This window comes from Carettochelys insculpta, chromosome 13, assembly GCF_033958435.1.
Source record: "Carettochelys insculpta isolate YL-2023 chromosome 13, ASM3395843v1, whole genome shotgun sequence".
NCBI lineage: Eukaryota > Metazoa > Chordata > Testudines > Carettochelyidae > Carettochelys > Carettochelys insculpta.
In genome coordinates, this window is record NC_134149.1 from 41,721,544 (window position 1) to 41,735,760 (window position 14,217).

The following is a 14,217-nucleotide window of genomic DNA, read 5'->3' on the forward strand; positions in this document are numbered from 1 at the left end:
AGCAGCTTTCCACAATGGTGCTTTGTTGGGGTTCCAACCAGCAAAGTATTTACACACCAGTGTCCCATCTAATTTTTTCCCATCCACGGGTGGCATACATTTTGTTATGCGCTCCACGGCATGCGTGGGTTTGTGCCACCAATGTTGCCCACTGTGGCTGGCCGTGGCTGCTCTGCTAATCAGCTGCGTGGCACTGGCATCTCTCCGGGGAGGCTGCCCCAGGACTCAGCTTACAGGCAGCATTGGTGCGTGGTCCCGCCGTGGGGACAGGAGACTGGACTTGATGACCTCTCGAGGTTCCTTCCTGTTCTAGTGTTCTGTGATAGAACTTTTCCCATGGCCAGCTCCTAAGTGCTTCATGGATCAGACCAAGAGGGACAGAGATCAAACAGGGCATAAGCTTCCTTGGTAGGCCGGGTAGAAATGTTAGTGGCATTTGATCGAAGCAGTGTAAAGGTATGTGTGTCCTGGTCCATGACTAGAGATTCCAGGATCTACAGGAATACTGCAGGTACCAACAGTAAATGCCTGCTAGGGCAGCATAAGTCACTGCTGCTTGACAAGAATGGGGTCCAGGCACGGCAGAGAGGGGAAAGCCCTGGTGGGAGATAATTGGATCAGATTATCCCTCATCTAACCTGCTCTTAGATATCTCCAGTGACGCAGAGCCCACATTCTCCCTGGTTAATCGATTCCAGTGTTTGGCCACCCTGAGAGTTAGGAAGTTCCTCCTAATGTCCAACCTGAACCTGCCTTGCTGCAGTTGAAGCCCACTGCTTCTTGTCCTCAGAGGCCAAGGACAACAATTTTTCTCCCTCCTCCTTGTAACCCTCCATCTATGGACACCCATCTGCTGAAGCAGGTCTTTGTCCACCAAAGCTTATGCTCCAATATATCTGTTAGCCTATAGGGTGCCACCCCAGGACCTCTCATTGTGGATACAGACTAACATGCTACTCCTCTGTCTATTGAGTTAGCACTGACCACCTCCAATGGGCAACACTCTTCCAGCTCCTGTAGTAGTTTATTCTTATTAATTAACTGTCCTGGGCAATGATCAAGGTTTTACCTCCCTCTTCCAGGGCCTTGTTTTCTCTCCAGGAACCTTGAAGGTCCTCCACTGCCTCAGCCAGCTCCTTAAGAGCTACTCTGTGAGCTGCATGAGGCCCATTGACTAGAATTCACCTGCTCTGAATCCTCTTTTAATTCTGCCTGTCCCTTATTGCTTATCCTACCGGCTGCCATTGACCTAGCCACAGTCACCTCTGTTGTGTTTCACTTCCCAGCCCTGCTGCTTTGGTCCATCCTTATGAGGGCACACTCACACGAGGTAATGCTGGCAGACCTGGGTTGCTGGCACTAGGAATAGAACCTGCAAGCATAGGGTCTAAAGCCCTGCACTCTACCACCTGTGCTAAAGGCCTTTAGTGGAGATGGTAGAGGGCAGGGCTTTAGACCTTACGCTCACACCAGGGAGTGGGCCTTGCTTGTTATTTCTGCCTGGTTCATTCCCCTCTGTTGTTTCCTTTTGGGTCCCTCTTGCAACATCCATGGGACGCCCTTTTTCTTTGCATGTACAGCGTTGGCTTTTTGCTTTCCTGAGCTCACCTCGTTGGGGCTTCATCTTTGCGTCACGTGCTTTTTTTCCTTTTCTATTCCGCCCTTATCAGATCTCTTGAAGCACCTGTAGTTAAAAAAAAGAACAAAAACACTGCGTAGGCAAACACCCCCTTTTTAACAGATTGGCGTGAACCAACCCTCCCTGCTGGCAGGGGTGAACCTGCTGGGAAAGCCCACCTGGAAATGAGAGAGGCCAGAGGGCTCGCTGAGAAAGAGAGGATCTAGGCAGAGCTGGCCAGAGGAAGAAACTGCAGGAGTGAGTTTGAATTCAATGTACCTTGTGAACTGTCTCTGGCGAGCAGGTTGGGAAGGTGCCCCCTTTCATTCTCCTTATTTTTCCAGGCCAGAAGGCTGTGGGGATATTTGAGGCCGTACCTTGGTTGCCAGTGTGATGGGTTCGGTCACAGGGAATTTGAGACTGGCAAAGAAAGTGCCGATGGTAGCACTCAGCCCACCTACCTACACACCTACACACGTTCAGGGGATTATGAGCTCTCCGATAACAGGTTACAGAGGGGCTGACAGCCACTGCTGGCCCCAGGGGCAAAGTAGGGGGGCACCCCAGCTCTGCACCCCAGAAGGCAGTCAGCCCTCTGCATTGCCCAAGTGGTGGGGCACCCCTGCCCCGCTTCCCAGCCCACGGAGCTGCACAAAGCAGTGCTTCAGCAGCAACTCAAACAGGCTGGAGGGCAGCGTTGCCTCTAACGTTTCCCACCCATGAGCGGAAGAAATTTTATTGCATGCAGCGAAGCACGTGCAGAGGTGCACCGCCGACAGACACACGCTGCTGGCAGTGGGCAGCTGTGGCTGCTCTGCTCGTCAGCTGAACAGCACCTGAATCCCTCCTGGGCAGCCACCCAAGGGCTCAGGGCTTTGGCCACCACTGCTGTAGTAGTGGCAGCAGCCAGGAGCCCTAGAACCCTTTTGAATTGCAAGGACCCAGCACAATCGTCCCCCCGCCCCCACCCTCCCGTCCGCCCATCGGCCAGCCTGGCTCCATGCCACGTTTTGCATAGATCATATTTGAGTGAGGCATATTCATATTCAGACTCCGACTTCCATAAAAATATGGGGCACAACATGGGAGGCAGCCCTCAGTTCATCTCAGCCCGTGGGATCATGCCCGCTGGTCGGGGTGGGCGATAACCCGGGTGCAAGTAAACGCACTGACCGAGGGCTCTGTTTTCAGAAAGGAGACAGCAGCAGCAGCAGCCGCCTTTTGGGAGGGTTGTTATGGCCCAATCCTGTGAGGGGCTGTGCGACTCTGAAAGGTGCTAAGTCCTCTCAATGTGCTCTGCTTTCCCAGGAAGCTGCAGACAGGCAGCGCTTTGCACCCACTGCTCAGCACCTTCTAGGCTCTGGCTCCCGAATCGCCCTCCTATAAATGGAACGCTCTATCAGCTTGTGCCAGCTTGCACTGAGGTTATCCGCAGCTCCCAGAGGTTCCCTCGTTTCCTCCCCACGGCTCACGTTCCAGACAAAGACCCATTTGTTCAGCCAGAGGGACGCTTGAGACTAAGTACCCACTAACTCCAAACAGCACTCGGCTAACGTTAGGCACTGGAGCAAAACAATTGGACAGGGGGAATTTTTAGGTATGATTCTACAGCTGACCTTAACTCTGCCCCATCCTTTTACGATCAAGTCCTCCCTGGAAATACACCTCACTGCGGCTGTTACAGCTCAAGCCATATTTTAGCCCACTGCCTGCAAGACAAAGGAGAGTGCGTTCTCCAGCCAGATGAGGGCTCTGCTCTCCCCTGGGAGGAATAAATTGTCTCTCAGCCTGGTGTGCTGAAAGAGGACCACTGCAAACTCTGTGTGTTAAGTGGACCAGGTACAGGTGGGCTTATGATCTACACATGCAGGCTGGTGGTTTCTGATCCTTCTCAGGGCCATGAATACGGGAGACTGTGTTTTCTAGTCCCTGTGGGGAGAGTGGATGGGTTCTCTGACTGGTGTAGACCACATATGGACAACAGGATAGGACACACCATGTTAAGGAGCTTCCCCAATGCCCCCGGAGGCAACAGCCACACTTAGGGGAAGATCAACCCAGCTGCGGTCGATCTTCCAGCTCTCGATTTACCTCACCTAATGGGGACGTGCTACATGGAATGTCCAGGGTGTCCACATCAACCACAGTCTCCTGTCCCCGTTGGGAGGATGGGAAGTCATTGGCAGTGCAGACCTGCCCTGAGACACCTCCACCACCATTTCACCACTAACTGAACCACAGGAGGGCAGCCAAGTGACTAGGGGCCAGCTTAAAAACTGGCTCCGAAGATCCGTTTCAAAGCCAGCCATCAAGCCGGCAAGAGAAGTCCACAGCACATGTCCTAGGAAACAGCTTCATACATCCCCAAGGCCTGTGCCTGGTAGGGGAGAGACGGGCAGTGAATCCGTGGCGAAGCTGAGAGCTGCAGAGCATGCACGTGGGACGGGGAGGAAGGCGGTGCACATTTTGTGGCCTCAGGGCCAGATCAGCTGCACACGATGTTTATCTGCAGAGGTTACAGGGTGCAATTTATACAAACCCTGCCAGTCCCCACCTCTGTGAGCACAAACCCTGAAGGGCCATCTTCCTCCTCCCGTCCTGCCTCGTTTTGCCACAGCTCCAGTCCCAACTGGCCGTGAGGAATTCAAAGGAGAGCTCGTCTGGTCACACCGCTTTTCGATCCGCCGGGTTCCCTTCCCACCGACGGGGGCTGAGCTCCTGTGTGCAGGTAACTGACTTTGTAGCATGGCTGGTTTGCGTCCACACCCCACATGTAACCCAAGAGGCTCCAAGACCACTGACGAGGGAGTGAAGACTCTGCTCTGCAGCCTTGGCTGAGGGCCAGCTGGCTTTTTGTTCGTGCGGTAGATCTGTTGGCTTTAGCCCCTAAGGTAGCAGGTTGAATCCCTCCTGCTGATGAGCTCGGTGTGCCAGCCTTATACTTGCATTAACTGGAGCAGTTCGGTGTCTGTTAGCCCTGCCAGCAGCCGAGGCTGGCGTTGGATTGGCATTTTGTAACCCTCTCAGGGCAATGGGTGTTTTTTGGTTCTGCTTGTAGCTCTGAGTGGGCCAATCCATCTGGTCCCAGCTGTCGGTGTGGCAGGGCATCCCAGACACAAAGTTCTGCTGGTGCCTCCGTATGGGACAGCCGAGCGGCTTGTCCCAGCATGCACCAATATCTAGCATGGGAGGTGCAGGCGTAAGTGCCGAGAGGCGGACTTGAACGCGGCACCTCTGGAGCGCAGAGCGTGAGCCTCTACAGCAGCGGTCAGCAACCTTTCCAAGGCCAAGGGCTGAAGCGTGACCTCTACGTACGGTCCGCCTGCCAGTGATACTTTTTAAAGTCACTCATAGTCCTGCTTGCGGCAGCTTCATTGCTAGATACATGAAGGTGCCGAGCTTGACCGTGGAGGTGGGAGCATTAGCCGGTCTTTTGTTTGTCCGCAGGCGGCCCGGCTTTGTGCAAGCTCCCAGCTGCGTGGGGGAGGAGAGCGTGGCTGAGCTCCCGCCAGGTGTGCCGGGGAACATGGACTCGCGTGGCGCTCTTGGCACCTGTGCCGGGGGTTGCTGACCCCTGCTCTACAGCCTGAGCTACAACCCACCTGGGTCTCGGCTAAGGCTGCAGAGGAGACTAATTCTGCTGCGGTGTAGGTGGCCTGGGTGGCGCTACATGGGATGCTGAGCCAGACCCCGAGGTGTGTGGGTTACACAGGCTCCCACGCTTGGCTCAGTCGCACGGTTTTTGTCCCCGGTGTGGTCACCAAAGAACAATGGGGCTTGTGTCGTGGATGGCGCGCGCAGCCGCCGGGGGGTAGAAGCACAGTTCAGCCTGCCAGAGTGGGACAATGCGGGACAGTATTCCCAACAGCCCTGCCCAGTGGTGCAGAGTGCTGGCGTGGGACGCGCTTGTTACAGCCACAGAGAGGGAGGTCTGCAAGTCTGGGACGGTGAGAGGCCTCCAGGGGCTTTTTTAATCTCCTGGAACAGCAAGGAGAGGAGACTTGGGGTAGGCACCTTCAGGGAGAAGACCATGAGCTGAGCTCTGCACCTGCCAGTACAGGGCCCGAGCTAACAGGCGCGTCCCCGACAATGGGCCGCCCAGCCAGCCCCTGCCCACCTAGCAGAGCCCCTGCTTATTACAGAGGAGCAGGTCCCTATTAGGTCAGGGAAGGAGCCGCTTAACGCAGCACCAAAGGTGCTTGGCTCTTGAGACATACCTTAAAGTCAGAAAAGCAGGTGCTAAAGCCCAATAGAGGCTCGTGCCCTGTGGGGCCTGTATCAGCCAGACTAACCCCTCCCCAGCAGGACAAAGCCCTGCTGAGCTGCCCAGCCCCGGCGTGGGACAGGGCTCCCTGAGAGCTCCCAGACTGGTGCGTGGTAAACACCAGCCAGTCCCTTAGCGGAGAAGTACGGCCCTTCAGCCCACCTGTTATGGGCTCTCAGACACAGCCTCTCTCTGCGCACACGCAGACTCCGAGGCTGGGACGCAGCCTGCCAGGAACCAGGGAGCAGGTGAAGCTGTAGCAGAAGCTCTGAGTGATGGTGGGAGCCGGTGGAGCAGAGCAGGCTGGGCCCAGGTCGCTCCACTTCCCGCAGCCACTGGTGGGGGCAGGGGCAGACACCTGCTGCTGCTGCAGGCCCCCCACTAACTCCTTGAGATGCCCTTTGCCTCATGCTTCTGCACCCCCTGAAGCACAGGGGCCCCCAAAGCGCAGGGCCAGGTGAGGTTGCCCTGCCCCGTCCTGGGGATGGGACGGCTCTAGCCGTGGGGCACCTGCTTTATTAGCCAGGAAAGGGAACCGTGCACAGTGTCAGCCCTGGTTTGTGTTTTGTCCTCCACTGAGCCTGTCTGTTTCCTTTGCACGCCCTCGTTTCTAGTGCAGCCTCTCTTCCGGCTTATCTAACCCTTCCTTCCCTGGCGAACCTCCTGGGCATCCTCTCTGAATGCACCCCAGGGCCTCAACGACAATGGGCCGGATTCAACCTTGCAGACAAACTGCGCCTCCCTGTTTACTGTCCCGATGGGCGGGGGAGCAATTTTCCCACCGGGTGGCCCAAGGTTCATTCCATTGCCAGCCTTCGGTGGTTTCCCGTTCCACCCAGGGCTCCCTGCTACTTCCACTGGCACAGCAGACCTCCCGCAGCAGCCCCAAGCCAGCCACCAGCCCCAGCCACCTCTGGCCCCTCCCGTGGCTACCGTGGTGGCCCCGGGACCTGCCGGTGGAGAGAAACGACGCGGCTGCTTGCCACAGCTGCATCCTCCTCCGCCCTCGCTGTCCCAGTGTCAGTAGGCGCCTAGCCCCGCAGCCTGCCCCAGCAGAAGCGAGCGCTCTGCCTGCTGCTTTCCCATTGCAGTGAGCTTGGTGGCTCTGGCCTCCGAGAGCAGTTTCCTTGCAAACACGGGGCCATTGTTCAAACCACACTTCTCCCTTTGGTTTGCCTCACAACTGTGTGGTGAGTGTGCTTCCTCCTGGGTGCACAGGCAGCTCCCAGCATGTCTGGGCTGAGGCTCATTCCCACCCCAGCTGCATCTCAGAGATTTCAGGCACAGCCTGCGCCTGCTTCCCCTTCCTTGCCTCCTGTTTCTGTTCTAGCTGCCTCCTCCACTTCTCCACCACAACGCGGGCCAAATAGGCGTCTTCTTCCCTTATTCAGCTCTGGAGTGTCGGCAAATCGCTTTTCCTAGAAACATGCCCTGAGAGGAGGAACAGTGTGGTCAGAGCTCCCGAGTTCTGCATCCTGCACTGGCTTGCTACTTCCTGGTGAAAAGGTCAGTGCCTCGTCTGTGCCTCAGTTTTCCCATCTGCAAAATGGGTCTACCCACTCATGGATGGTCGGGGAGGAGCGTCCCTAAAACAGCCACAGTGAAGGGTGGTAAGTACATTGTGTACAGACACACAGTGTGACTCCCCTGAAGTCAAGGGTGTTACAGTGGGGCCAGGGAGGAGGGGTGAGGCTAAGGGGTGCTCGAACAACCACAAGGCTTTGCTGAAGTCCCTTCCCCATTTGCACATAGCTCTGGACTCTCTTTCTGCCCATGACTCAGCCTTCTCCTCCTCCGTCCCTCGGACGCATTCTAGCCCAGCGACAATTCACCCCACTGGAGCTCTGCTGAATGAGAATGGCCTCCAGCAGTTCCCGGGACATTGGTCTCTCTTACAGCCAGTCACTATCCCCCAGAGCAAGGTGCTTGCTAAACAAGCCACCACTCTCTGCTCAGTCCCTGCATGTAGTTTAGCATCTCAGGTGGCCCCGGAGATGAGCTGCAGGTGCCGGTGTGTAGGAAACACCCTCTTCACGCACTCCTACCTCTGGCCTGTGGGCTGGGTTCAGGTCCTCTTGTTCAGGGGGGCCACCATCCCCCAGCCACCTGTGCCAGCAGGCCTGGCGGCCGTGCTCAGCGGGGAGCCAAAGCTCGAAGAGGGAAGCACTCACTCAGGTGGGGCCAGGAGAGACGCCCCACGGATCTGGGGCAAGCGCATTGCGGGGGACAAGTATCAGAGGGGGTCGCCGTGTTAGTCTGGATCTGCAAAAGCAACGAGGGGAGCTTATGCTCATACATTTCTGTTAGTCTCTAAGGTGCCCCGGGACCCCTTGTTGCTTTTGCGGGGGGGCAGTGGGAGCACTCGGCCTTTGCGGACCTGGTCTGAGGGCAGAGAGTACCTCAGTCTGCCAGGCAGGCCATCCGCCCCTCCCGCCCTCTCAGCCTTCCCCCGCTTCATGGTGGGAGAGGAGCACCCTAGCCAGGACGCCAGGAGCTTCCGGTGAGACCTTCTTTCCTCTTCCTCCTCCACCAGGTCTCCTCTGGCGCTCTGAGAGCTTCTTCCTCCTGTGGGGCCGGATGTCATTCCCTCGGCAGCCGCCCCGCTGGTGCTTATTTTCCTGCCATGGTGCTGAGGAGCCTGGCCGAGCCTGCGCCTTCTGGGAATTACCCCGGGGCCTCAGCCCAGCCACCCACCCCCGACACCAGGCAGCCTCCTTCGGGAAAGGCAGGGGCTGCGCCAAGGCTGGAGGGCTGATGTGAAGCAAGCGGGTGTAAAACCGGTGGCTGAAGACATTTGCTTCCCAAGGAGCTGCCTGTGGCAGAGCCTATCTCTCGGCAGGCCAACCCAGCACCAGCTTCCCAGTCCGTGGGCCCATTCTCTGCACTCCCCCAGCTCAGGGCCATGGGGCACCACCTGCCTTCCCCCTCCTGGGGCCGGCGTGGGAAGGGGAGGAAGGGCCCAGGCGGCAGGGGAGGAGGCGCATTGAAATCAATGGCCGTTTTGTAATGACTTTCCCTTTATTGGCCAATAAACCCTCTTCCGGAGCGAGGGCCGTTTCGAGGCGGTTCTCCCACGCGGCGTTTTCCCTGTGTTCTCCGTCGCGCGGCCACACCTCTCTGCTTTGCCCGCTCCCGGGCTGGGCGTGGAGATGCTGCCTCTAGCCCCTTGGTGTGTGGCTCTGCCACTGGGGGCTGGGCTGATGAGGTGCTGTGCTGTGACCAAGGGGGAAATTCCACACAGCGAGGTCTCCGGAACTCCCTGGTGGATGCAGCTGTAGCTTCCGCCAGTCCCTTCTCCCTGCAGCTGTTAACAAGGCGCCTGCAGCCTGGGCCCAGCTGACTGTCGGATGACGTCCCCTTGCTGTATGACTGCAGACAGATTAGGCCCTCACCTTTCCCAGGGTGGGGAGCCGCCTCCCACTCAGCCTGCACAGCAATGCCTACAGCCACACCTGTGGCTAGGATGCCAGCTGGTCCAGATGCCTGAGACTCCCCCCCGGTCGGCTCTCTGGAGAAGCTGCCAAACCTGCCCAGGCTGGGGGTGGCACCAGGTCCAGCTTCTACGCCGATCCCTCCTCCGGCTGCTCTCTTCAAACTCGCCTCCCGGCTGCAGCTGCCTGCCCGCACTCGCTCAGCCACGCCTCCTGCCTCTGCACCGCCTAGGGTGCCCCCCGCCCCGGTCCTGGCTGAGCCCACCGGGGGGCTGTCCCAGTCACCCTGAGCAGCCGCTTGCAGTAAGACATGAGGCGCTCTGGGAGCGGATGCTCCGAGGCCCTTCTAGTCCCACCCCTGACTCTGCACGCCCCCCTCTGTGCAGGGCAGGGGCAGGTGGGGCTCTGGGGCTGAGCCTGGGGTTGGGGGGCGCAGTGTGTGCACGCCAGCTGGGACTCATCACTCAATGTGCGTCACAGCACGGAAGAGGCTGCACAGAGGCCGTCCCTGGATCAGAGCTGGGATGACAGCGCTGCAGGCAGAACCTTCACACTTCCCTGGGCCTTGGGCCCGGTTCCCGTCCCTGTGACCCAGCTCAGAGCTTACTCTGGGTGTGCCCAGGTCCTGCAGAGCCTGGCCTTGAGGCTGACTGTTCTCTGTGCCGCAGGGTGCTGTGTGGGAGCCTGTCCCAGGCACACCTAGGTCAGGCAAGAGGAGATGGGTGTAGACATGCCTGCGTTCTCTTAGCCTGCTGGGAGGCTGCACAGTGAGCCGTGGAAGGAGACGCCGGAGCGGAGAGGCAGCGGGCAGTGCCAGGCGTGGTGTGGACGAAGCCAGCCCCTCAGCTAGCTCCTGTTCCCACCTATATGGGCCTCCGGTGGGACGTGTGAAGCTGACCGAGGCGGCATTTCAAAGCCGCGAGGCCACTCTCTCTTGTAGCGGCTGTGCGGTCAGGGCGCGCGGGGTGAGCTGGCTGTCAGCACCCAGAGCTCCTGCACGCTCTCCTGAGACCCCAGCCAGCTGGTGGGCGCTGAGCTCTGCAGGCAGCGAGGTGGGGATGCCGAGCCCCTCATCTCTGCTGCTACAAAGGTGTAGCCTGGGCAGTGCAAGACCCCTCCGAACACACCTCAACGCAGGCTCCTTCTCCAGTGGGCTTGGGGCATCCAGTCACCAGCCAGCCGGGGGCTTCTCCGCTTGGCCTGTGAGATCCGTTAGCACTGTCTGTCGCGGTGGACTTTGCCGACACCCACTTAGGGGGTGTGGGCGTGGGCCTGCTCGCTCATTTCACCCCATGGCTCCAGACAGGCAGGAGACACTGTGGGACTGTCAGCCGCAAACAGCCTGGCCAGAGCAGAGCCAGAGACCTCAAAGCCAAAGGCTCCCAGTCCTGTCGCCCACCGCCTGCCTCAGCCCCTCGCCGGGTGAACTAGTTTATCGGTACATGTGCAGGCTGACGGGCGCTTGCCCATAACCAGGCACTTGGCTGCTTCAGTGGCACTGCGATTCTAACTGAGGCCAGTGTAATGGGGTGCTGGGTCGCCAAGCTCTGCACCCCGTCCTCAGGCAGGAGTGACTCTCACTCAGCAGGAGAATGGCGGGTCTATTAGCCAACGGGGCACAGCGTCATACAGAGGAGTCAGTCCAGCCGGCAGAGACAGCCAGTCCCATCCATGTTGGGGAGAGGAGGCCCCAAGGGGCCCCCAGAACCAGGGCCTCGCCCCTGCCTTTGTCTCTCTCTCTCCCAGCCCAGACTAGCCACTTTCCAACTCCCAGTTCCAATTCAGACCCCTCAGGCTCCACCTCTCCCTTTGTCTGCAGTCCGGAGGTGTCACCTGGTCGACTCAGTTACCCTCAGCAGGAGCCCCACACCCTCTGTGAGCCACAGACACATACACATCCGTATCCCCCATTACATCACAGCCGGGGATTCGCTTGCCACATGGTTGTCCCACAGCCCAGCAGGAGCACAGCTATGATGCTGTGTCGATGGCACCGAGGTGAGTCCCGGTGATCAGGTGAAAAGCCTGGACAGCCCCAGGTTATGCAGAAAGAGTTACTAACCTGTGTTATCACTGGGTTCCCCCACTTGGTGACAAAAGCAGCCTAGATGAGGTCATCATCATAAACGTATCCCCTTCATCCTATGGCTCAGGCTGTCTCTGATGGAAGATGAGGGCTCAGCTGTGATGTGACGTAAGATATGGTGCCACCTGTCCTGAGTCCTCTAACAGAGCTTCAACCACAGGACTGCAGGTCCCGGGATAATCACTGTGCTGAGGAACCAGCGATCGTGGCCTGAAGTTGACTAGTTTAGAAAGGGTGACCTGCTCCGTTGCTTCTCCTTCAAGCAGCTGTGGGTCTCTATGCAACGGAGAGCCTTTGCATTCACAGAGGGTGGGATGGGAGGACCAGCCTACGAAATATGCCCCTTGCCCAGCTACGTGGGTTGCCATGTGTCCTCCCCTCCTCCCAAGTTGCAGTTGCCTTTGAGTTGGTAGACGAGCACCAGCAATCTGGCCTCCCACAAGGGTACAGCATATCTCTGACTCACTTGTGCAATGAAGGGTGAGGGGGAAATTTTATTCAGGGTGGCGGTTACTGGGTCCTACACTTCCTTTGTTCACTTCCTCTTTCTCGAGGTCTTCCACGCGCGTGCAAAGCCTCCGGTGCCTCCAGCGCCATGCTCAGAAGAGGAGGTTTGCACCATAACAACAACAAATCCACCCAGGGTTTAGGCTTCCTTCCTGCATTAAGCTGGAGACATCCCACAGAGGAAATGCTGTGGAAGAAAGACAGCCTGGGGTTAGGAAGGTCAGGAGATCTGCCAACCTCCCTGTGACCTCAAGCAAACTCCTTCCCTGCCTATCTTCCCAGCCATAACATGGGGCTGACATTGGGCCCATGACTTTACCTTCACAAAGTGACTTTTCTGGTGTAAGCTAGAGTAACTCAATTGGTTTCAACAAGGCCAAGCTGACTGATGCCGTGGAAGATCCGTCCACGGCATGCAAAGGGCTTTGTAATCCTGGGCGGTAGCAAAGCACTACCGAGGCCTCCAAAACCAGAAGGGTTGAGTGCACGGTGAAGTGCTGACCTGTGCCTGGAGGCAGTGCTGAGGTCACAGTGAAACCCTGCAGTAGCTCCTGGGGACCCAGGAAGACTCAGGGTCAAATTCAAATCATGATCAAACAGGTGCAGCTTCACCGGAGGGAGGCTGTGATCTCTGGCCTCCTGCCTGCATTTGTTCCTTACCATTCAAGACCCCCCACTGTGCCATGAATAACAGCATCTACTCAGAACAAAAAAGCAGCTCATGGGAATAAGGGGACTTCGAAGTAGGTGGGGTCCTTTCGAAAAGGAGCCCCGTCGGGACGAGCCGCGCGGCGGCGAGGTGCGTCAATTTCGAAGCGCCGCGGCCGCCCGCATGATAATGAAGCGCTGAACATGCAGTTCAGCGCTTCATTAGTAAACTTCGAAATGGCCATTTGCATGGCCATTTTGAAGTTTGGGGCTCGTGTAGACGTAGCCAAGGAGTGTTGTGAAAATTTCTCTTCAGTAAGATGCATACTCTTAAGTCATTAACAGAATGGCCCACTCCATTAAAATGCCGGCTGACCGGTTTGTGGATCTGGAGTGTTTTGACGTCTGTTTTGTGCCCATTAACTCTTTGTCTAAGAGAGTTTGAAGTCTGTCCAATATACAAAGCATCTGGGCATTGTTGGCACATGATGGCATATATGATGTTAGTTGAGGAACATGAGAATGTGTCCGTGATTCTGTGAATAACCTGGTTAGGTCCAGTGATGGTATCTCCAGAATAGATATGTGGACAAAGATGTCAGCTTTGTTCCAGGACTGGTGCTCCTGCAGTATAGACTGTGGTTGTGGGTGAGGATCCTCATAAGGTTGGGAGATTGTCTGTAGGAGAGAACAGGCCTGTCACCTAGGGCCTTCTGGAGTGGTTCAGGTCTGGAACAACAGAAGCATTGCCGGTCAGGCTTACGGGGCATCAGCAGAGCTGTATGTGAAGCCCAGGGCCCGGACGATAAGAGATGCAGGGTGGTGGATGGAGGGTGCAGGTCAGGCATTGGCGAGCAGCCTGTAGACTGGTGACAAAGTCTCACTTTCTGGAATTAGGGAACAGCCTGTCTGTGATAAATGTGTATTACCGAGTGGGAGAGATGGGGCCGGGGAGCTTCCTACAATGCCTCCCTTTGTAGGCAACTGAAGTTCTGACCCTTTCGTGCGCAAGAACGGCCATCCTGGTTCAAACTGGTGGTGAACCTCGCCCAGGAGCCTGTCTCCAACAGCAACCAGTACCAGAGTTTAGTGGCGTTAAAGCGGGGTAGGCAAGTATCTGATTTCTGCCCAGCAGTTTTGTCAGCTTAACTCTGCCTATTTTTGCCAAATCACAGGGCATCTAGGAGAGCAGGAACAAAGCGACACAGAAAGGAAGCGCATTGACGCTAATATGCCCGCTGATGACTATGGAGATTTACTCTATTTTAAAGCTAAGTCTGCAAAACAGTGAGGGAGTCTTAATTTAAACCAAGTGCGTCTCTTCCTACAGCATCTGGTAACATGAATTTTTGACAACCACCCACGGTTAGTAGCACCCAAAGCTGAAGAGACATCCAGCAGCCGCAAAAGGAACCCAAACAAAAGGAGACCTCAGCCAGAAAGATCATTGCTAGAGAGGACGACTTCAGCCTGGGTTCTGGCACTCCTGTTGTGGTCTTCTCCTGCAGGTGCACCTGAGTATCAATAAAAGGTGAAGAAAAGCCACCACTTTCCCCCCCAGAAAGGGAAGGTTGAAGCGAGCAGTGGTTGGCCTCCACTTTGGTGTCAGGAGGATGAATGGCTTTAAGCAGCCAGGTGACACAGGGACAGGAACCTGCCTTTC